Genomic DNA, 24,366 nt, shown 5'->3' with positions numbered 1-24,366 from the left:
TTGATACGTATGTGCTCTTACACATCCAGTGAATCATTCCTTCAAGGTCCAGGCTTGGGAAGCACTAATCTAAAGTGTTAGTATATAAGCATCTACTACTTTTTTACATTTGAGAGTGGCCCCTGTGTAAATCCAAGTGCCCTGGAAAATAATAACATTCATTTATCACTGGTAATTTTTATCTTAGTGTAAACTGCCTTAAAACAAGCTTTCCCCTTAAACAGCGAGCTAAATGTAGTTTTTATTAGCAGGCAAGAGAGAAAAGCAGAAAGCCCTTAAGGAGACACAAGGCAGACTGCACCAACTTTATTAATTTCCTAAGAGACACACCCACATCAACACTTGCTAGAGCAGGCTAATATCCAATGCCACCTCTACTCCCACAGAAGTGGTCTAACCTTTCCACCCCCAACATCCCAACTTCTGTTATTACTTACTTCCCTTTCAAGTACTCCAACTTTAAAAACAACAGGGAAGTTGTTTTAACGTAACTTTTTCTTTCTCTTCTCTCTGTTACAATGATACCATCATCTACTCTTCTTTACCTGGACAGAGCTAAGGCAGTATTTCTTAATTCTTTTCATTATTGCCTCCCACCCCCATCAGAGCTTTTTTAGACATTTTTTTTTCCTAATTACCCTTCCGTGAAATTTTAATACTGAAAATGTGTATCCATTTATATATTGTACATTAGTATCTGTGTGTGTATGTATGCTTTACACACAGAGGTGTTTTTTTTTTCCATCCAGCCTTCCTGCTGTCACAACCAAGTCCTGTCCTGTTCGGGGCCCCCCCCGCCCCCCCCCCCCCCCGCCCCTCCCAGGGAGCTCCTACCGAGAACCCATGAGCTAAGGGAATGCTCATGCAGCTCTGGGTCCTGGTAGGTTTCACAGGGCCAGAAAAAATAAAGTGTGATTCTTACCAACACCCCCAATACACACATACAATTTTATTTTTGAACAGGAAGGTTACAAACCATCCCCGCTGTTCCGGTAAGTAAGCAGGACAGCTGAGCCTGTCAAGCAACCAAGCAGTCTAGTGATCAATTTACCTAGGGATTTCAAATCACCAGTAGAAATCACTGATTTGTTAAAAGAAAATATTTGCGGTACATTAGTGACATAAACCTAAGCAGCTTTTGTCACTAATGTACCGCAAATATTTCACTACCTCAGTGAAAACAGATGGTAGAGGAGGTTCGCAAAAAACACATCTCAAAAGTGGTCTGCAATCTCCTTGTGTTCTGTGACTTCAAAACCTCTGACCGGCCACACCACCCAGCCTCCCTACCCCCGACATCCTCATTTCTTGCCACCTTCCCTTCCACTCCAGCTTAGTCACTAATCTGAGGGACACAAAATTCGACAGGTCTGGAGCTTACCTACAATGATGTTTCAGGATTATTTGCTATGTCTGCTATTCTAATTCTAGTCACCTCTGAGAAACTGAGAGCAGACACTAACACAATTAAAACAATGGTCATTCCTTCTTAAAATAATGTACTCACCATATTCTACTTAAAAGCCACATTCCTGAAATTACTCTTTAGGGTTTCACAAATAGGATTTTACAAACAGACTACTGGGCACAACAGTCAGTGTGTCTAAAATTAACACTCTCAGATCTCTTTCTTATGGATAGTAATTAATATTTTTGAAATCTTAACCATTTTAATATGCCTTGGAGATCAATAATTCCTTTCATATACTTTAAAGACATCTAAAAAATTCTCCACAGGAGAAAATAAATTATTCACTCTGGTATACCTGGGGTCAGAGCATATACGAGCCTGTACAGCTATAGCTTTTAATTCTCAGGCAAGGAACTTTTTCGGAATAAATTTTAGCTCCTCTACTATGTGGGTTTGGAACATTCTGTAGATCATACTTTAAGAAGCTGGATGGGGCGCCTGGGTGGCTCAGTCAGTTAAGCGTCCAACTTCAGCTCAGGTCATGATCTCACAGCTTGGGGTTCGAGCCCCACGTCAGTCTCTGTGGTGACAGCTCAGAGCCTGGAGGCTGCTTCGGATTCTGTGTCTCCCTCTCTCTGCCCCTCCTCCACTCACGCGCTCTCGCGCTCTCTCTCTCTCTCTCTCTCTAAAATAAACATTTAAAAAGTTAAAAAAAAAGAAAAAAAAGAAGAAAGAAGCTGGATGAATATGAAGTCAGGTACATGGAAGTCAGAGCTCCCCAGGTAAGGGTGTTTAAACTATGCTTTCCGAGGTTACCAACAGTCCAGGCTAAAGCAAAAATTATTCTATAAATTAAATACACGTGAGAAGGACTCACAGGCAAAAATGCTAACCTTGCATTCTATGGAATTCCCAGCCTCTGTTCAGGAAGATTCTAGTAGATCTATTTAGAACACCCACCCTTAATTTTTCATGCCATTTAACCTTTATTTTCAGCTCAAACTTCCAGAAACTTGAGCTAAACTGCTGTTTGTTGGTCTTCAACCTAGCTGGTCTTCCTATATAAAACCTTACTCTCGTTATTCTCTTACCAAAAGCGGTAGCGCAACATTTTAACAGGCAAAGGAAAACACTTTTTGCATGTTTCTTTTGCAGCGTCTTATTTCACCTTACTAGTCAAGATTTTACCAGCAAAGCTGAAATGTAAGATGCCTAATACCTCTGGCAAAGGTATGACTGATTGAGACTACCCAGAGGAGAAGAAATCACAGATTGTAGTGTCAAAGAGGGTCCAGTTTCAGTGCTGTTTCTGTCACTGCATGTGTAATACTGGGCAAGATACTTAATCTTTCCAAGTCTCAATATTCTCACCTGTAAAGCCAAGACAGTAACACATGCAGTTCACAGGGATATTCTAAGATTCATCAATAAAACATATAGAATGTTTAGCATAGAGCTTAGCACATAGTAAATGTTCAATAAATAAAGCTTCCGTTTTCATAAAACAAAGCTGGGTCTGAATTACACGAGTAACTGCCTCAGCACTACGCTTCCATTTGCCCTAGGAAACCTGGTCACCATGTGCTCTATTTTAATCTTTGATTTGCACTGTTTCTATGACACCAAGGTACCAATTCATCAGAACTTGTTATTTATCCAGCATGGCAGGTACACAGGGTACTGTAGGGCAGAAAAAAATGCAAACATTTGCTATAAGAATCCTGTGGATTAAAGATTACTTACGAGTGGGATTTTTCTATTATCTGGTAGTTACTCCACACCATACGACCCCCCCCCCCACCAGCCCAACTCTTCTAATTGTCGCATTAACTTGAGCGTGGTTGAGCGTATCAAACTCAAAAACAAAAACAAAACACTCCTTAAGGATAGATCACTGGAGGATTGATAGAGAACAAACAATGCCACCAGACAATGGTACTTAACTAAATGCTGCCAGCTACCATGAATCCTTCTTCATATGCTTATTTTTAGTAATCTGTTCTTATTCTACAGGGTAAGCAGCAGCTTATACGCCTAATATGTTAGTAGCTGGCTGACAATAACATGTTAGAACAGTAAACATCCTATGTTCAAGAAAGAAATCACTCGGGGTGCCTGGGTGGCTCATTCAGTTAAGCCTTGATTTGGAGGCAGGTCATGATCTCATAGTTTGTGGACTCGAGGTCCACATCAGGCTCTGTGCTGGCAGTGCAGAGACTGATTGGGATTCTCTCTCTCCCTCTCTCTCTCTCTGTCTCTCTCAAAATAAACAAATAAACTTAAAAAAAAAAAAAGAAATCACTCAATGAAGACAATGACAAAAATGACCATTTTGTGAGCAACTACTCCTACAGACCATTGTGATAATTAGCTTATATGCATTGGCCTTAATTCATATAAGCACCCTAGGTTTTATCTGCATTTGACACATGGACAAAGGCTTAGCGACATTAAGTAAAAAGAACTAGGGATGTGAATGCAAAGTTTGTCTTCTTTTTTATCACACTGTGCTGCTTCAACCAGTAGAAGAAGAATAAAATGCTACTAATCCACAAGAATTAAAAATACCACCTCCTCTTATGTATTCATCAATAAGGTTTTATCAGATAACCATCAAAAAGGTTCACAGATAAAGTAGAGCTGAGAGTTTCACTGTTCTCCATTAAATCTAGAAAATATAAAATGAAGAAAGTTTCAGATAGAAGAAAAGAACTTTTTTATCAAGTATTATATGGTAAATCCTTATTAAGAGATGAAAGCAAACCATAACTAAATTTATGTTCAATTTATGAAGCATCCACAATATATAATCATCTCATTTGCTTTTTACCATTACCCAGGGAGATTACCAGGGCAAAAAACTATCCTCCCATTTTATCAACAGGACAAATGAAGCCCAGGGAAATTAATTCAACAATCGACCAGATGCCAGGAACCACTCTAGAGTCAGAAAACCATGACTGAGATGAATTTCCATAAACAAAGAGTGCCTGCTACATATGGTGATCTCACGGACATACAGAAATTTCAAGGACTTGATGTCATCATATCTTAGGTGAAGATACATCTCCCCAAGACAACGTCACATTCATTGGACACACATAAATTTCAAGGACTTGATGTCATAGTATCTTAGGTGAAGATACCTTCCCCTCAAAACAATGTCATGTTCATCCAAAGGACAGTAGACTCATGTACCACCTAGTTTAAGCTCTTCTGAAAACGAAAAAGATGTGGAAGAACTATTCTATGTTCCCACCTTTTCTCTAGAAACTTTCAACAAATTCACCACCTGAAATAAGGTGAACCATTTAGCTTTCAAGGGTATGCTGAGGTTCATAAGTGCTCCCAGAAAAAAAGGCCATAATAAAGTACAAAACAGTAATGCATGTTAGTAAGAGAAGGTTTCACGGCAACATTAATTGTCATATTCTTAAAAGTTAAAAAAACAAATGTAATGTCAACCTTCCAAAAGCAATTATGAAGATTTTTAAAAATACAAGGTATCGCTGAATTACAGTAACATACTTACAACGTAATGTTACTGTTTAGTTATTTTGATGTGTTCTTTAGATACTGTTTTCTCTTAATTTGACCAGAAACAAACTTATTTAGCAATTTTTCTAATAATCCCAATGCCCTTTAAACAACAAAATCCCATTAATTTATTTGTCTTACCTTACTGCATCAAATTTCATTAGCCAATTTATAATAACAACATTAAAGATAACAATGATTTCCAAAATGTTATCTCAAAGAGTACAGACGCTTTTTTGTTTAAAGCAGATTAGTGTATTTACAGGGTTCAAAATCAAAATGACATAAACAGATGTACACTGAGAAGTCTCACACTCCCTTCCCCTGCCAACCTGTTGGCCCTTGCCTGCAAAATGTAATCACTTATTAGTTTATTGTTTATCATTCTGGTGTTTCTTTATGGAAAACCAAATAAATATAAGTATATACCACCACCGCCACCCCTTTTAGAAAGGAGACAGCATGCTATCTATCCTGTTTTGAACAATGGTCTTTTCACTTACAGATCTATCCTGGAAATCCCTCTGTATCAGCACACAGAGATTGTCCTTTTGAACAATCATATAGTATTTCACTGTGTGGCTGTACCATAAGTTTAATCAACCAGCCCCAATGATAAATTCTTGAGTAGTGTCTAGGCTTTTGTTATTATGTAAACAACGGAGAACCTTGTGTGTAAGTCACTGTGTTTGTGTGCAGGTGTAATCTGGAGGACAAATTCATTGAAGACTGGTTAAAAGGCAAAACAACAGTACTTTTGGTTGATCTCATCAGATTCCTGTCCTTAGAGATCGTTTTATGTAGCACTCTGGCCAGTAATAAATAAGTGTCTGTTTCCCCACAATCTTACTACAGCAGAGTGTGTGAATAAATGTTAAGACTTTTTGCCAATCTACCAAGTGAGAAGTAGATTTAATTTGCACTTCTCTTTTAGCAAACTGTCTCTGTTCGTGACTTTTGCCCATTTTTCTACTAGGTCTGTGGGTCATTTCCTTTTCAATCTCTAGATGCTCAAAAAGAATATCTACTCCTGAATGTTTAAAAAAAGGTATTAAACCTCTATAAATGGTAAGAAAAAGTATTAGTATGTCTTCTTTCATTGTCAAAAACATTTCTATGAAGTTATATATTAAAATTAAACATTAGTTCTTTAAAGGTACATATTTGACATTTTCTCAGCTGATGAGAAAGAATTCCAAAGCAAGCATACTTATCTTAATTTTAATTCTGGTTGCAATTCAAAATTAAATTTGTCTCATTCTTTCTTGTACCCCACACTATCCTCTCAAATCAGTGCAGGAACTCTGGTTAACCCTAATTAACTACCTACTCTGAGCAACTAACACCCATCTATTTATCTATCTGCTAACTAATCTCATTTAAAATCCTTGATCGCAGGGGCACCTGGGTGGCTCAGTTGGTGAAGTGTCCTACATCAGCTCGTGATCTCGGTCATGGTTTGTGGTTTGTGGTTTGTGAGTTCGAGCCCCCATGTCGGGCTCTGTGCCGATAGCTCGGAGCCTGGAGCCTGCTTCGGATTCTGTGTCTCCCTCTCTTTGCCCCTCCCATGCTCATGCTCTGTCTCTCTCCATCTCTCAATAATAAATAAACGTTAAAAAAAATTTTTTTTTTAAATTCTTGACCGCAAATCTGAAATGGGCAATCCTCACTACCGGGCAATCCACACTACCAGGCGATCCTACAATACTTACCTGGCATGTTCTGCTTCCCGCTCTCAAAAAGATTCATACCTTCTCAAATCGCCTGCCATCCTACCCCCACTCTCAGCTGATGAACCTGCCATAGCTACATGAAGAAAATAAGAGCCATCAGGCGGCCTTGCTGGCCATGCCTTGATCAGATCTCCTACCTGTGTATGTACCTACATCCTTGGTCTTCCTTGCTGTTAGCATGGATGCATCAATCCTGCCCCTAGTAAAGACCAACCCCTGAACCCACCACCTCTTGCCTCCTCAGGACTTCATTCACTTAGCTCCCTACCCCTCATCAGTTTCCCCCTTGATCCCCTGCATACCTCCACATGCAGTTTTAATCTCCACCACCCTTCAGAGGCCCGAGTTGCACAGAGTTGTCAGTAGATGAAATCTCCTCTTTCTCCACTAAAGCTTCCCCCTTAATCCACACTAGTCAATCTTCTACCTGAAACCCACTCACTTGAGATCACACTTGATAAGAACTTGATGCTACCCACGTCCACAGTCCCCTCTATCTCATATTTGGCCTCTCAATCCGTCTCCTTCCGTTAACTTCCATGATTTCTCAAGGCCTCAGTTTTCAATCCCGCACTGGTTTATTCTTCCTCTATCTCCTTTGCTCAGTCTCTTCTTTCTAAATGTTTCTTCTCTCTAAATGTTAAAATAAGAGAGGGTTCGGTCCTAAGTGTAGCTCACCCTGATTTCTCCCCTCACCTCCATTTCTTGGTTTGATATCTATACTTGGTTTATCTCAAAGGCCCCCAAACAAAACCTTTCATCATCAATACGACCCATGCCCAGCCCCTGGCCAAAGTTTCTACTGCCTTTCCTAAACTTTCCCATCTTACTGAGTAAGCATTAACTTGCTAAAATTACTCACCCAATTGCTAAAGCCAAAAATTTAGGATTCATCCTTGATGCTGAGCTTTACCTTGCTCACCATATTCAAACCATCTCCAAGTTCTGCCACTCCTACCTCCTAAACATATCCCCAATCCCAGCCATTTCTGTCTTCACTATTGTTATGCAGATGCACACCACAAGGAACCCTGGACAGATGGTACAAAAGCCTGTCTCCCTGTTTCCACTCTTTGCTTCACCTCTAGCCCCCTATCCATTCTTCACAGCATCTGGAGTTATCCTTTTAAAACACACACACACACACACACACACACACACACGACCATATCAGATCAGATCAATATTGGTAAGTCATTTGGTCCCCAAACTGATCTAGGGATTCAATTTAATCTCAACCAAAATTCCAGCAGACTTTTTTTTTTTAAAACATTGACAAGTTGGGGAGCCTGGGTGGCGCAGTTGGTTGAGCGTCCGACTTCAGCCAGGTCACGATCTCACGGTCTGTGAGTTCGAGCCCCGCGTCAGGCTCTGGGCTGATGGCTCAGAGCCTGGAGCCTGTTTCCGATTCTGTGCCTCCCTCTCTCTCTGCCCCTCGCCCGTTCATGCTCTGTCTCTCTCTGTCCCAAAAATAAATAAACGTTGGAAAAAAAAAAAATTTAAAGCATTGACAAGTTGATTTTAAAGTTCATTTGGAGGGTTCCAGTTTCTCCACATTGTCACATCTGTTGTTTCCTGAGTTGTTAATTTTAGCCACTTTGGTGTGAGGTGGCACCTCAATGTGCTCCAGCAATAGCACTACTAATAATTTACACAAGGGATACAGGAGTGCCGATTCATAGTGGCACATGTACCCCGATGTTTATAGCAGCGCTTTCAACAATAGCTAAATTCTGGAAAAAGCCTAAATGTCCAACAGCTGATGAATGGATAAAGAAGATGTGGTTTATATAGACAATGGAATACTAGTTGGCAATGAGAAAGAATGAAATCCTGCCATTTGCAGCAACACGGAGAGAACTGGAGGGTGTTATGCTAAGTGAAATAAGTTACTCAGAGAAAGACAGGTATCGTATGTTTTCCCTCATATGTGGAACTTGAGAAACTTAACAGAAGACCATGGGGGAAGGGAAGGGGAAAAAAATTGTTACAAACAGAGAGGGAGGGAAGCAAACCGTAAGAGACTCTTAAATACAGAGAACAAACTGAGGGCAGATCGGGGGGTAGGGGAGAGAGGAAAATGGGTGATGGGAATTGAGGAGGGCACTTGTTAGGATGAGCACTGGGTGTGGTATGTAAGTGATGAATTATGGGAATGTATCCCTAACACCAAGAGCACACTGTATACACTGTATGTTAGCCAACTTGACAATAAATTATATTAAAAAAAAATTAAAGTTCATATGGAGATGCAAAGCACCTAAAATAGCCAAAATAATTTTGAAGCTCAAGGCAGGCAACTCTGGCCTCCAGCATGATCTCTTTATGACACACAAATATTACCATTTTCTGTGTGCCAAGAAAAAGGGGTCGGAAACACTATATTAAAGAGAGAAGCATACGTTTTTGGTCGATCTCTTCAAATTCTTATAAAAAGTAAAGAAAAGTACTGTGTGTTGGTTTTTTTAATTAAGAGAAATAAAAGGATATCAGGTTAGTTCCAAACATTGGAGTCCTCTTGGCTGCCTGGAAAAAAATTCATTTCAGAATATAATTACACATGTATGCTCGTTTTACTTACAAACTTAAGAAACAAAAGAAGATATCAACTCTGAGACTCTAATGTAAGGGAAAAATTTTTTTTAATTAGTGAAATTTTCATTGCTACAACTAGATACTGAATCAAGTTACGTGGGCAGGAGGACAAAATCATGATGCTTCATTTTGTTGAATGAATGTCAGCAGGATAATGCCTGACACAAATAAAAACCAAACACTAAAAGGTAACAAGATGGTAGTAACAGGCTACAATATCCAGCCACACAAAAAGAAATGAGTTAAAAGACAAGCAATATGACAAAGAGGAAATTTCCTCTACCATTTAGGATGCTTCCATTTGATCACGTATTTCTTTGATAACAGGGACCAAGGGGCTGGACATGAAGCTCATAACGAGACTAGCATGTCTTCTGCACAACTTCTATACAATCTACCCACCTGTCTACCCTGAGAATTCACATTCAACTGTGCAAATGTGGGAAGTCTGGCCAACACCAACCATGCAAACCACAGAAACCCAAAACAAGTCAGGGTTCGGGCCATAAAACCCTAAATCTTACGTTCAAGGAGAAGAATCTGAAAACTACCTTATATTGCTGGATTGTAGGCAGTGGACACTGAACTTTCCTGTGACTCAGTTCCCAATACAGTGAAATGTTAGACTAAATAATGTAGTGCATGAGAAAGGATTATCCTTCCAAAATTGTATGTACACCAAATTTTAATGTTCGGATACATATTTTTAATTTTTTATTTGTACTTTACCCAAATTCCAGTAACACATTATAAATGGCTCAAATAAAATGTGCTTATGAGGGCAAGAGAAGCATACTACAGTGCACATTAATGTAATCTTAAAAGGCTTCTAAAATTTAATTGACTTTTGCAGAATTACCTAAAAAAAATAAATAATACGCTTCTGTATTTGAAGCCTGTTATTCTTTAACACTCAAATCTCTCTGAGATACAGGAACAATGTGCACTCAGTAGTGCACAGTGTGGTAAAATCAAAGGAGGAAGCAAAATCAGCGATTTAATATGTAGCCATATTCCAGAATGTGACTGTTTGTGTGGTAATAAAGAGAACAGAGAACGTGTGCAAATTAACATTGCACATCCTTCTAACAAGGCAACCATACAATCTATCATCTAAACCCAGAGACTCTGGAGAGTACTATAGGGTGTGATTAATAATGATGCCAGCCTATCTCAGGGAAACCAGAACATATAGTCAGTCATTCTTTATCCATTTTTTGCACAGTTTCATTAAAATGCTACTAACAACAGAAGCAATAGCAGCTAAGACAAAAATTCTGGATGCAACTCATGTTGTCACTGGGGGAAAATCTGGGCTGAGAATTACTGGCTTCACCTCTATTCATTGACTTTGGTAAGTTCCCTCGCCTGTCCAGGCAGCCTCCATTTCCTTACCTGTGATACAAACTTACTACATTCAGTGACTTCTTGAGTTACCTTCTATCTTGAAAATGTTTGTATTCCATCCTAATATGCCTTTTCCTCAGGTTCTAAAGATCTCCACGGAGACCTCATTATATCTCTGATTTAAAAACAAAGGTAGTAAGAAATGAGAATGGGGGGGGCAGGGGGGGAACCTCTGGTTTTAACTTCCAAGTTGACTGTAACAAATTATAAATTTGATCAACTGACTAAAAATACAAAACTCCAATAGCATGATACATAAACTACACACTTCTATTCCATCCAATTGCATTCACCAGAACAAGTGCAAAAGGACTTTGAATTTTTTTGGTTTTTTTTGTTTGTTTCTTTCTTTCTACAGAAATCTCTTACCTGGTTGCCCATGGTTGGCAGTCTGGGAGAGTGGATCCAAAATAGTTACTGCATACCTAACATTTAGAAGAAACTGGTAGTTCCTTCAAGGTCTTATACTTGCTATTCTCAAGGCATTCTGAAAAACACACCATCAGCCACTCTTTTTTTCAACGTTTATTTATTTTTGGGACAGAGAGAGACACAGCATGAACGGGGGAGGGGCAGAGAGAGAGGGAGACACAGAATCGGAAACAGGCTCCAGGCTCTGAGCCATCAGCCCAGAGCCCGACGCGGGGCTCGAACTCATGGACCGCGAGATCGTGATCTGGCTGAAGTCGGACGCTTAACCGACTGCGCCACCCAGGCACCCCATCAGCCACTCTTTTTCTAATGAAAAACTGAGTTCTGAACCAATCAAGATTATATCTTGGTTTTATATATCAAGCTGAATATATCCAGAAGCATATGGAACAAGAATTCCTGTACAGTTTATGAAATATCTGAAAACTAAAACAGAAAAGTACACTTTAAAAATGTTAACCTTAGGGGCGCCTGGGTGACTCGGCTGGTTAAACGTCTGACTTCAACTCAGGTCACCATATCACGGTTCATGAGATGAACAGCTCAGAGCCTGGATCCTGCTTCTGATTCTGCCTCCCTCTCTCTCTGCCCCTCCCCCACTCAACCTCTGTCTCTCTCTCTCTCAAAAATAAACATTAAAAAAAATTGAATATTAAAAAAATGCTTTAAAAAATAAAACAAAATAAAAATGTCAACCGTATACAAGTATTACCTTGTCAAGCCAACTAAAACTCTCAAAATGACAGTCATCATAACAAAACCTTGGGTGATGCTCAGATATTGCACCAAGCTATGACAATGAAGGGTATCATTTGGTAAGTGTGGACCCGGAAGGAAGTGCCAGTTTCTACAGGCAGTTTAGATACACAAGTCACAATCATTCTAGAATTTACAAACTCTCTCCTGATACAGGAAACTGAAGGGCTCAAAGTAATTTTACAGAAGATCTCTGTATCATGGCAGTTCATGAATTTGGTAAAAACAAACGAAAATATCTGCCACCTGGGACTGACCCAGAAGGCTGAAAAATCAAGAACTTATTATAGAACAACAAGAGCAAAGCTACTATAAAGAAGCCCATCAGATTACCCAACAAAAATGTATAGTAAAAAAACTCCCAAAAGGTGCCAACATGAACCACGTGAGTAAAGGAAAACCTTATTATTCAACAGCGAATGTCCTGTGGTAATGAGTACTGAAGAAAAGATAAAACTAGGTGTACTTTCAAATTATTCTTGGAAATCACTGCTGAAATCACTTTTACGAGCGTATATTCTCTAACACAAATATGGTAACTGAAGGGGATGAGGCATATTGTAAATTATGCACATTTTCTCTTATGATGAAATGCAGAGGCTGGGCTACATAGATTTCGGACGGCAAATCATTCTACAGAGTAAAAACACCAGTACCAGAAAGCAAAACTGGAGGGGCGCCTGGGTGGCTCAGTCAGTTAAGCATTAGACTCTTGATTTCAGCTCAGGTCATGATCTCACTGTTTGTGAGATCAAACCCTGCCATCAGGCTCTGTGCTGACAGCTCACTCTCTCAAAAATAAACATTAAAAAACAAAAAAACTGATTAAAAAAAAAAAAACAGATAATGGAGAGGAAAGTGGAATTCTTCCCTCAGGCCACATTTATGGATTGAATTTTAACATAGCACACAAAATAATAATATGTTTTTTGGAATGCATTAAAGCATGGTTTTATTAATTAATTTATACGACTAAACATAACAGGTAATTCTAAATGCAAGGAAAAAAGGAATAGTTCAATAACTAAACTTACAACCCACAGTGTTCAAATTACCACTAAAGAAAAGAATGTTTCAATAACCTTGGTTTTCCAATATTCAATACATTCTTTGAATATTTTCATACCAATATCTGTCTTTATTTTGATGTCCTAATGTACTTTTTTAAAAATAACCTTTTTATTTTAGAGTAGTTTTATATACACAGAAAAGTTACAAAGACAGTACAGAAAGTTCCCAAGTGGCCCACATTTCACTTTCTTCAGTTAACAACCTATCATTCTGACACATTAGCTACAACCAAGGAAGCAATATTAATACGTTATTATTAATTAAAGCCTCACACTTGAATTATATTTCTTTACTCTTTGACATCGTTTTTTGTTCTTCTAGGATCCCATCTAGGACACCACATTACTTTTAGTCATCAGGTATCCTTAGACTCCTCCAGACTGACAGTTTCTCAGACTTTCCTTGTTTTTGATGACCCTGACTGCTTTGGGGAGCACTTGTCAGGTATTTTGTAGAATGACCCTCAAGTGCAGTTTGCCTGATGTTTTTCTCACAACTTGATGGAGGTTGTTGAGTTTTCGGGAGGAAGACCACAGAGGTAAAGTGTCATTCCCACCACATCACATCAAGAGCAGATGCCATCAACCTAACACCAATCTTCCCAGCGACCCTAATCTCTTGGCTCAGGTAGCATCTGCCAGGTTTTTGTTTTCTCTTTTTTTCCCCTTCTTTTCTCTTCCCTCCCCTCCACCCCCACTTTCCTCTCTCCTCTATTTTTCTCTTTCTGTATCTCTCTTTTTCTGGCATTGTCTTGCTTCCCACTCCCCACCCCCCGCTGGAATCAGCCATGTCTCCAAGAAGCAGTAGTTCTTTCTTTTGGGGAATGTTATTACAAACCAAGATCAGTGCACTGGGTGTGCTTCTTCCAACTGCAGTGCCCTTGCTTTGGGGCCCTGGCAGCTGACAGAGCAAGGAAATACCTGTGTGTGCCTTAGCTCACTTACATACACAGATCTATAAATAGCTCTGTATGTATCCCTCTGAATCTACAGTAAGCTAGCCACGAGTTCACCCTGTACCACACAGAAAGCTTTAGCCTTGCTTGCCTGTAATCTCCTGCTCCCAACAACCTGCCTTCCATGTTCCACCCAGTTTAAGATAAAGACACGGAGCTAACATGACAGAAACAAAAATTATGCTAAACTACAGATGGGTAAGATTAGATAAAAGTCTTCTGAAATAAGTCAGGGAGAAACTTCAGCACATATATTAGAGAAATATTTAAGGTCCACACATCAATGCAAATGAAATAGTATAGATAAGTACATTTCAAAATACTACCCTCTGATTCTTATATATGAATAAGCAAGCAATTCTGTGTAAAAGAAAAAATATTTATAAATAATTACTATTAGATGTGCCCTTGGACATCTAAATAGAAGATCAGCTTTTTTCCCCCCAATGGCCAAGGAAGGCTCAAAGTCACACAACATTGCCATTCATCTAAAGACATTCTGAAAAAAAGACCAGTGGGCCTGTTGTGCTATACCCAGTGAAGTAACTTCAGAAGTGGGAGAGGATATCCAAATACCCAAGGCCCATTAACAGTAGGGTCAACTCTACTGAGGAGAAACAAAACAGGATAATAAGGAAATATGCCCGACTATCAAAGAACTCCCAATTCTACGCTTCTGATTTTCTGCCTGAGGCCAAGAGATTTTTATTCAGTATGTTGGTAAACTTTAGTATGACGACAGATTATTTTGTGCTTCAGTTTATTATCACACAAGATGAAAAAGTAAATTATTTCTAATCAACAAGCACATTTTCTCCCATCAGTCTGTGCACTCATTTGTCTCAGAGCTTTCTAGAAAATGTCTCTCTCTCTCTCCCTCACATTTCCTTGTCTATCACTTCTTCAACAGCCCCCAGACATCCTTATCTCTTCCACTCCGAGCAGCAATGGCAAGTATGCTTGGCAAACAGACGTGCAGAGGTGCAGGGAGCTCTGGAATGCCTATGGACATTCCGACTTTCTCTGGGACTCTCACAGGCAGAAGCCTAGAGCACCCCATCTGTAGTGATGAAGCATACGTAAAACCAAACCATTTCTTATCTTCAGCTGGAATCACTGCCTTGGCAGATCCAGCTGGTGCCCCGGCTGGATCTCCTTGCCCTTATCCCCTCAGGCTTGACTTCCAACTATCAAGACTTTCGTCCTCTCACTGGTGAAGTGTGCTCTGCCACCAGCATGGAAGGCTGCAAGCAGCAGGGAGCAGCCCCCAACCAAATAACCGCCTCCCTTAGCCCTTGCCTGGGTTAACTCAGATGAGTGTTTTAAACCAGCTCCTAATTCCAAGGAGGCTCAGGCTCCAGCTTCGCGGTGACATCTGGTTTGATAACGTGCCCCCTTCAACACAGTCTTCTTGTGCCTATCTCCTGTGCCCGCCTCCTCCTGACAGCAGTTTCTTCACCTTCCAAATTCACCACTTCCGCTCAAATCCTTGTCTCAAGGTCTTCTCAGGAAATCCAACCATTTCAAGAACTGCCTATTCCCACTCTTTCAACAATGGGAAGAGCAAGCTGCCTTGTTTGTCCATGGCAGCATTATCAGTCAGGAGAACTTGGGCTCTGAGGCAAACTAGCCCTGGGTTCAAATCCCGATGTCACCACATACCATAAGCAACTTAATTAACCCCTTTAACCTTTCATGTCCACATCTTTAAAATGGGTTTGCCTGTGGACGAAATGATGTAACACATCCAACACTCTCAGTACTCAAATAACATTGTCAATATCACATACCTTTACTACCTACATTAATAAGGATACTTTACTGTTCCAGAAGACTCTTGTCTAGGAAGATAAAAGTTGTAGCTTTGTTGTTGACTCCAACTCAAAAGACCCCATCAGCTTTTCAATAGAAAACATCAAAGGACACACCCCCAGACTCTTTGCACCCCTCACCTCTTAAGAACCTCTTACTGCTGTGTTCACCAGTTCTCAACTGTTAGGTTTACCTGATCCCAATCAAGACTGCACTGAAAGACCTGCCCAAAACCATACTTAAAAATCTCAACATGCATCTCAACTTTGCCCTTCTGGCTCTAAGAGGCCACTCTGATGACAGAGGTAGTGCTTCCTCTTCCCTTCAATAAGCAATGAAACTCAACTTGGTCTCAACAGGCTGATGATGCCAGTATTTGACATTCCTTAGATGAATGTCACAATGGCGCTTTTTCTTTTAAGATTGTGCCATTGGTCTCTAATTTACTCTGAACTCAGGAAAGGCTGAAATTCCCTTAAATTTTCCAACAACAGTAATCAAGACTTCTTCACATTTTTGTGTTGTTGTTGTTGTCTTGCTCTAAAGGATTCTGGACAGAGAGCTCTTCCAAAAATCAATGGAAAGTGAAGAAAAGTTGCACCAAAACATATCAAATGCATGGCCAACAGTTAATTTAAGCCTTTCTGTCAAAGAGCCTGTTCTGTGCCTATGTCTGTGTTGGACTTCCTATAAAGTTGCTCCTACTAACTTAGCAGTATTTGCCAGAAATTGTGAAAAGTTAAAAAGTGTATTAATTCACACCTTGTCTGATGTACATTCTTTTAGGACCAACACTTGGCATCTACAAGAAGGTTCACCCAGGTTACAAAGTGGTGAAATGAGCCAGTCTTCACAAGTACTGAAATCACAGTCCCCACTTCATTAGCCCACGCTCTCTAACACACCAAAGCGGAGATAACCTACATGGGTTGGTCCTGAACTGAATGGCTGAGATAAATGAAAACCAAACGCACCACCCCAGGTAGACCCCTGGCTACCACCTTTTTTTGGATGATAAATCATAAATATAACTATTTCTTTTAGAAAATGTCCTAGAATAACCAAACTTTTTTGATTATGGACAATGACTTCTCAATAATTTTTTTTTAATTTTAATAATTGCAAAGCTACAAAAAAGTGACTCCTGGAGCCCCTGGTGGCTTAGTCGATTAAGCATCCAACTCTTGACTTCAGCTCAGGTCACAATCTCACAGTTTGTAGGTTCAAGACCCACATTGGGCTCTGTGCTGACAGTGTGGAGCCTGACTGGGATTCTCTCTCTCTCCCTCTCTCTTTCTACCCATTCCTTGCTCTATCTCTCTCTCTGTGTCTCACTCTCACACAAAATAAATAAATAAACATTAAAAAAAGACTGAAAAAAAAGTGACCCCCGTACCCTTCGCCCAAATTTTACAGTTGTTCACTACATTTTGCCACATGTGCTCTATCCCGCCTCTGTGTAAGTGCTCACACACGTACTATTACTTTTTAACCACCGCAAGTGCATTGCAGCCATTATGCCCCTTTAACCCTTCAGTGTACATTTCTTCAGAACAACTACATTCACTTCCATGACAACAATGAAATTACTGAAACCAGAAAACTGAATACTGACGTAGCAACATTATCTAATCTATAGAGCTTATTGAAATTTCTTCAGTTAGGCCACAACACAATGTCTCTTTATAAATTTTTTTTGCCTAGAACTAAAGTGCACCAGTACATATTTTTAAAATAATGATCTAAAGCTTCTTCCAAAGAAAAGCATGACTACTATTCTTCCCTGCATGAAGATAAAGCCTCCTCTATAGAGTCATAATCAAGAGCATCTTTTCTTATAACGTAGCACCCAATAAAAATGCACTTTTCTCTGCTTGCCAAAACTCAGGGAACAAAAGCTCTCTCTTTTTCATTAAGAAGAACAATAAGCTATTTTACGGAAATCTGGACAAGTCTCTTAAACTCCCAGAAATCACCTAGCAAGAAGTTGTATGAAAATATAAAATTCTAATCAATTTATTATCTGTCTTCATGTTGGGCAACAGAGAATCATTACAGCATTCATATTTCAAATTCTAAAGAGTACTTACTTAAGAGTTAAGAATCAATTTAGCAACAAAACAGCTTCATCTCAATAATTATTTGGATTGACATACCTATTGGTTCTCAAAATAAGATTATGCTTAGTTGTCACTCTGCCATATTATGTAAGTTTGATTACTGTTCTAACACAAGGAAAACTAACATCTTTATTCAACAGTATAATAGTTAGATCTATACTCTGTATTAGAGCATGACTGCATGAGTTCAGAACAATTGGCAATAGATTTGCACTCACATGAGATCTGAAACAGCATGACTTTTCTCTTAAAAGAATAAAAATGCACAAAAAATTATAAAATATTATGATCTTTTTAACATTTAAAAATGTTCATTTATCTATCCATCTGTCCATACCTCTATCTTTAGAAGGATCTACACATGAAAATGTTAACATGGAGTTATTTCTGGCTGATAAAATTATGGAATTTTATTCTTTCTGTTTACCTAAATTTTCTATCCTTCACAACAAACATGCACAACATCTAATTTAAAAGTGCTTCTGGAAATGTATGGCTTTACAATGAAAGTGACAAAATTATCATTAAAAGAAAAAAAAGAAATTTTTGTAAAAACTGAAGAGAATACAGAGAGAAGCATTTTAATATATAAGCAATAACTATAACGCTAGAAGGTTGATTCATGATCTGCAATGAACAGTGGTAAAAGAACACAGGTAACTTACCAACTACTATACTCATTAAAAATAATAGGATTATGGAATTTCAGGGTTGGAAAAGATCTCAACAAGGGTACTAACCTTCCATCTGATGGCTGAATATTATGAAAAATAAAAGTTGGACCAGATAAGTAAAGACAACTTACCTCTAATATGCTAAGAATGTACTAGAAGTATTTGGTTGTGATGGGTCCCCTTCTCACTTTGAATTCTTTTACTGATTTCTATGGAGCTAATTACCCGAATCAAATGGGTATCTCTTTTGACTTTTCAGCTTTTGTAGTCACTAAATAACAACAGCCATAACCAATGGATCGCTATACTTCGTGACAGCTTTCACCAGGGTAACACCAGCCAGTATTAGGATATACTTTATGAGTTTCCAACTAGGTGACGAAATTGTATTTGAAGTGAGTCAGAGACCTTGCTCATAATCAAATACTGCATTTCAAACACCTAAGACAACAATGATGGCAGGATGAACCATTATTTAATGACCCTTAGAAAAAACTGAGGTCAATTCAACTGTGATATAAGACTTCCTTTTCGCTTGGAATTTTTACTTACATATCCAGAGACTTCTTTTAAACATATGGAGACAAAGGTTTTTATCTTATACCATTGTTGTGCATATATTTAAAAAAAAAAAAAACAACTGAAAAAAACTGGTTAAAGTATTCCCAAAGTATCTTCAGAACTGGAGCCTGACTCTTTTTCATCATGTTCTGACTCAGTATCTATGATGCTTGAACCTTCCCTCACAAAGTTACCGTGTGTACTACCAACAGCAGTGGAGATACAGCATTTCTCAACAATACTTGAATACTGTCTCCATGAATTTTTCTTTTAATTTGAGAGAGAGAGAGAGAGAGAGAGAGAGAGAGAGAGAGAGAGAGAGAGAATCTTAAGCAGTCTCCATGATCAGGGTGGAGCCTAATGCAGGGCTCGATCCCACAACCCTGGGATCATGACCTGAGCTGAAATCAAGAATCATATGCTCAACCGACTGAGCCACCCAGGCACCCCTCCAGGAATTTCATCGAAGGCACTGACATCCATTTTGCAAACTGAATTCCTAATTTTGTCTCTTTCCTCAGTCATGTTTCATGTGACTAGAAGCAGCTTCTGTTTGAAGACATCAAGAAGGGTCTGACAAATTGATGTGTGACACCCTAACAATAGTCATTTGCAATGTGAATCAGTCATGCTGTTATTACTTTGAAATTTCTTCCAAGAGATTTAACTAACCATTTCTCCTGCCTTCAGTTGGTCATGTAACAAACAGACAATCCTTTGCACATAGCTCATTAACAAAACTGTAACAAGTCTTCAGACTTGTGGGTATTTTTCTTTCCTACATCCCATAAATCACTTGATTGTTCTGCAAGAAGATGGAATTGCAGCCATTCATTCGATGATGAATACTGCCTTCCTAACATGAAACTTATACTCTGCTGCACTTCCTTCATACACAGTAACTTTTTTCTCTCATTAATTTGTGAAATATAGTTTAAAATACAAACCAATGATATGACAACAATGCACATAACTCAACTGAAATGATAACAGTCTGGAAAGCCATGATGCTTGTGAACTGGTAAATACATCAGGACTACAACCTGGCTGGTAGCAACCGTAAGATGCCATTGATTACAATACACATCACAATTTCAGACATTCAGACACAATTTCAGACATTAAAAGAAAATGTATGTCTTAGAAGCAATGTTCACTTAATAAAGGTCTAGTAGTAATAGCAGACTAGTGATAAACTCTTGGCAGGAGACTTTTTCAAAAATAAGTGACAGACTCAATTCTTAAGGACTCTGATGAGTAACAATAGGAATGACAAAAATAGTCAAATAACCATAATACAAGATAGGATTTAATTTAGATAAACTGCTGTGGAATTCAGATACCCTGCTACAGGAACTCACAGAAGCAGCAGAAATTACTTCTGCTTAGTGTGAAGAATGAGAGAGAAAGTGATCATAGGAAGGGCTGAATGAGGCCATCCAAGAACAAACCTGAGGAACGACTGACAGAGTAATGTCGTACAGGAGGTAGATGAATTTATCTTAAGAAATATTATGTCTCCTTTATGGCAGCATTATTTACAACAGCCAAGTTATGGAAGCAGCCCAAGTGTGCATCAACTGATGAATGGATAAAGACATGGTATACACATATACAATGGAATACTATTCAGCCATAAAAAAAGAATGAAATCTTGCTATTTGCAATACCATGGATGGAGTTAGAGTATTATACAAAGCAAAACAAGTCAGAGAAAGACAAATACTACATGATTTCACTTATATGTGTAATTTAAGAAATAAAACAAAGGAACAAAGGAATAACAACAACAAAAAGAGACACAAACCAAGAAACAGATTCTTCACTACAAACTGATGGTTACCAGAGGGGAAGTAGGTAGGGAGATGTGTGAAATACATGAAGGGGATTAAAGAGTACACTTATCGGGGCACCTGGTGGCTCAGCTGGTTGAGTGTCCAACTCTTGATTTCGGCTCAGGTCATGAGCTCAGGGTCATGAGATCAAGCCCCACATTAGGCTCTGCACTGAGCATGGAGCCTGCTTAAAATTCTCTCTCTACCCCTTCCCCACACTCTCTCCCCCTCAAAAAAAAAAAAGTACACTTATCATGAGGAGTACTGTGTAATGCAGAACTGGTGAATCATATTATATACCTGAAACTAATATAACACCATATGTTAACTACACTGGAATCAAAATCAAAAATATAATTATTTTTAAAAAAAGAAATGTCTTTTTCTCATTAAGGAAATTAATTAGAAATGTCTTAAGAAATCTGTCTTGCTGTTATGAGAAACAGGAAAGAAGAGGTCAGAAATTACAAGAGGCCTTAAAATGGAAAGGCAGAGCTGGAGGCAAGTCAGATTAGCTGGCGTTGGTGAGCCGCAAGACATGGTATCTACTGAAGGTGAGGACACAGACACAAGCAACCGGTGTGGACTAGGCACCATGGGAAATGCAGAAGAGAGTAACTTAGAACTATGCCTCAGTAGCAAGCACCTAGATGAGGCCAAATAAAATGAATTCTGAATGGAACTAATTAGCCCAGGCTCATAACTTTCTCTAGCAAAGTTCAGAACAGAAATGGGGGTGGGGAGAGGGAAAAGAAGATAACCTATGTGATTTAGCTGAAGATTTAGAAGGAAGAAGATGCAATGTCCAGCCACAGAGTCCCAACTTTTGCAGCATTACTGAAGGCAATGTAACTGACCCCATCTTTATAAAGTAAAATAATCACATATTTATCCAAGATTCTCAGATCTATTACCTCATTTCATCTTCCCAACAGATCTGAGATAATAAGAGGTTTTTATATGTTTTTCATAGATACGGAAAGACTTCAAAAGATTGATTCCCAAATCACCCAGCAGATCCTGCTGCACCGCCAGTCATGTGTATGCCTACTACTCCTCCCGCTACAGCTTCCCGCTGCATACTTAATCCTCGGCAGTCTTGTCTTGAATCAGTTGCCCAGTGCTCTGTCCTGGTATCAAAGCAAATACCACTAGTAAAGGCTCACTTCATTCTCACACTCCCTTTGGCCTTGGCTTCTAGGTATTATATAAGGAACACACTCTATCTTTTAAACTTAAAACTCTTAGATAGACAAAATGACAGGACAAATAAAAAAAGGTGTATAAAAAAGAATTTAAATAAAATAAAAAATATAAAGATTAAAACATACTTAATATTTACAATGTATAGACCAGTTACTCACATCTGAGATATGAGTAATAGACACTGCCTACTTTCTCAAGGACAGGCCAAGTAAATCCTCATATACAGTTCCTAAAGCTATGTTCCAAAGTGTACAAGCAAACTCAATGATTCTTTTTCCTAATAAGATTGCAATAAAAAAAAAAAAACCCAAATATCAATGAGCTAATAAGTGAATAATAAAATGTATATCCATACAACAGAATAATATCCTACACTGTAAAGGGAAACATGTCATAACATGAATGAACCTCAAACACATTATGCTAAGTAACAGAAACCAGTCACAAAAGACCACACACTGTTTGATCCCATTGGTATGAACTGTCCAGAATAGGCACATCAATAGAGATGGAAAGGAGATGAGTGGCTGCCACAGGCAGGCAGAGCTGGGAGGAATATGGCTAATGAGTATGAAGGTTCTTTTTGAGGTGATGAAAATGCTCTAACATTGTAGTGATGGTTCTACGATTTTGGGAATATGCCAGAAACTATTAAAGTGTATACTTGCACAAGTGAATTGCGCACTATGTAACTTATATCTCAAAAAAGCCATTAATATGTGCAATGAGTAGGGAGTTCCATGAGATGTGGGTGCATGTGTGTGTGCAGACATACACATGTGCAGAACTAAATAAAAGGTGAAACAGAATATAAGAGCTTACACTAAAGACATTTTTTAGGGATGCCTGGATGGCTCAGTCGGTTAAGCATCTGACTTCAACTCAGGTCATGATTTCATGGTTTGAGAGTTCGAGCCCTGCGTCAGGCTTTGTGCTGACAATTCAGAGCCTGGAGCCTGCTTCTGATTGTGTCTCCCTCTCTCTCTGCCCCTCCCCAACATCCTCCCTCCCTCTCTCTCAACAATAAATAAACATTAAAATAAAAAATTTTTTTTTAATTTTTTTTTTCAACGTTTTTTATTTATTTTTGGGACAGAGAGAAACAGAGCATGAATGGGGGAGGGGCAGAGAGAGAGGGAGACACAGCATCGGAAACAGGCTCCAGGCTCCGAGCCATCAGCTCAGAGCCTGACGCGGGGCTCGAACTCACAGACCGCGAGATCGTGACCTGGCTGAAGTCGGAGGCTTAACCGACTGCGCCACCCAGGCGCCCCTAAAATAAAAATTTTTAAAAACATTTTTAGTGGTTTAATAATCCTCTCAGATTTTGGTGATGCCAATATATCTGTCTGAGGCCAAGACCTCCAACAAACTCACCCTACTTCCCATCATCCCACACCAGATAAATAAATACACATCTGGCTGCCATGCATTTCCTCCTACACTTTCTTCCCTTCCCCCACTTCAAATGTGTCCCGTCTCACCCAGGCATTCCCAGACATTAAGGCATTCTGTGACTATGGTTAAAAACTAATTCCCAAAGTCTATAAAGAGCTCACCAAACTCCACACCCGAAAAACAAATAACCCAGGGAAGAAATAGGCAGAAAACATGAATAGACACTTCTCTAAAGAAGACATCCAGATGGCCAACAGGCACATGAAAAGATGCTCAACGTCGCTCTTCATCAGGGAAATACAATTCAAAACCACACTCAGATATCACCTCACACCAGTCAGAGTGGCCAAAATGAACAAATCAGGAGACTACAGATGCTGGCGAGGATGTAGAGAAACGGGAACCCTCTTGCACTGTTGGTGGGAATGCAAATTGGTGCAGCCACTCTGGAAAACAGTGTGGAGGTTCCTCAAAAAATTAAAAATAGACCTACCCTATGACCCAGCAATAGCACTGCTAGGAATTTACCCAAGGGATACAGGAGTACTGATGCATAGGAGCACTTGTACCCCAATGTTTATAGCAGCACTCTCAACAATAGTCAAATTATGGAAAGAGCCTAAATGTCCATCAACTGATGAATGGATAAAGAAAGTGGGGGTTATATACATAATGGAGTACTAAGTGGCAATGAGAAAGAATGAAATATGGCCCTTTGTAGCAACATGGATGGAACTGGAGAGTGTGATGATAAGTGAAATAAGCCATACAGAGAAAGACAGATACCATATGTTTTCACTCTTATGTGGATCGTGAGAAACTTAACAGAAACCCATGGGGAAGGGGAAAAAAAAAAAAAAAAA

The 24,366-nt window shown here is 39.1% G+C and overlaps 1 protein-coding gene across 6 annotated transcripts in view; it reads right to left on the bottom strand.

Moving 5' to 3' along the window:
- The window catches only part of RAD18 (RAD18 E3 ubiquitin protein ligase), a 110,580-nt gene that overhangs the window by 11,453 nt on the left and 74,761 nt on the right, over nt 1-24,366 (bottom strand). For 2 of the 6 annotated variants that reach the window (XR_005795661.1, XR_005795662.1), the window contains exon 12: nt 3,983-4,079. The exons of the other annotated variants lie outside the window; for them this stretch is intronic. The gene's annotated coding sequence lies outside the window, so the exon portion shown is untranslated. The remainder of the gene's footprint in view (nt 1-3,982; nt 4,080-24,366) is intronic. 6 annotated transcript variants of the gene reach the window in all.

Source organism: Herpailurus yagouaroundi, unplaced genomic scaffold (assembly GCF_014898765.1).
Source record: "Herpailurus yagouaroundi ecotype Mexico unplaced genomic scaffold, PumYag 183, whole genome shotgun sequence".
NCBI lineage: Eukaryota > Metazoa > Chordata > Mammalia > Carnivora > Felidae > Herpailurus > Herpailurus yagouaroundi.
The sequence above is the reverse complement of the archived record's forward strand: the minus strand, read 5'-3'. Positions and strand labels throughout refer to the sequence as shown.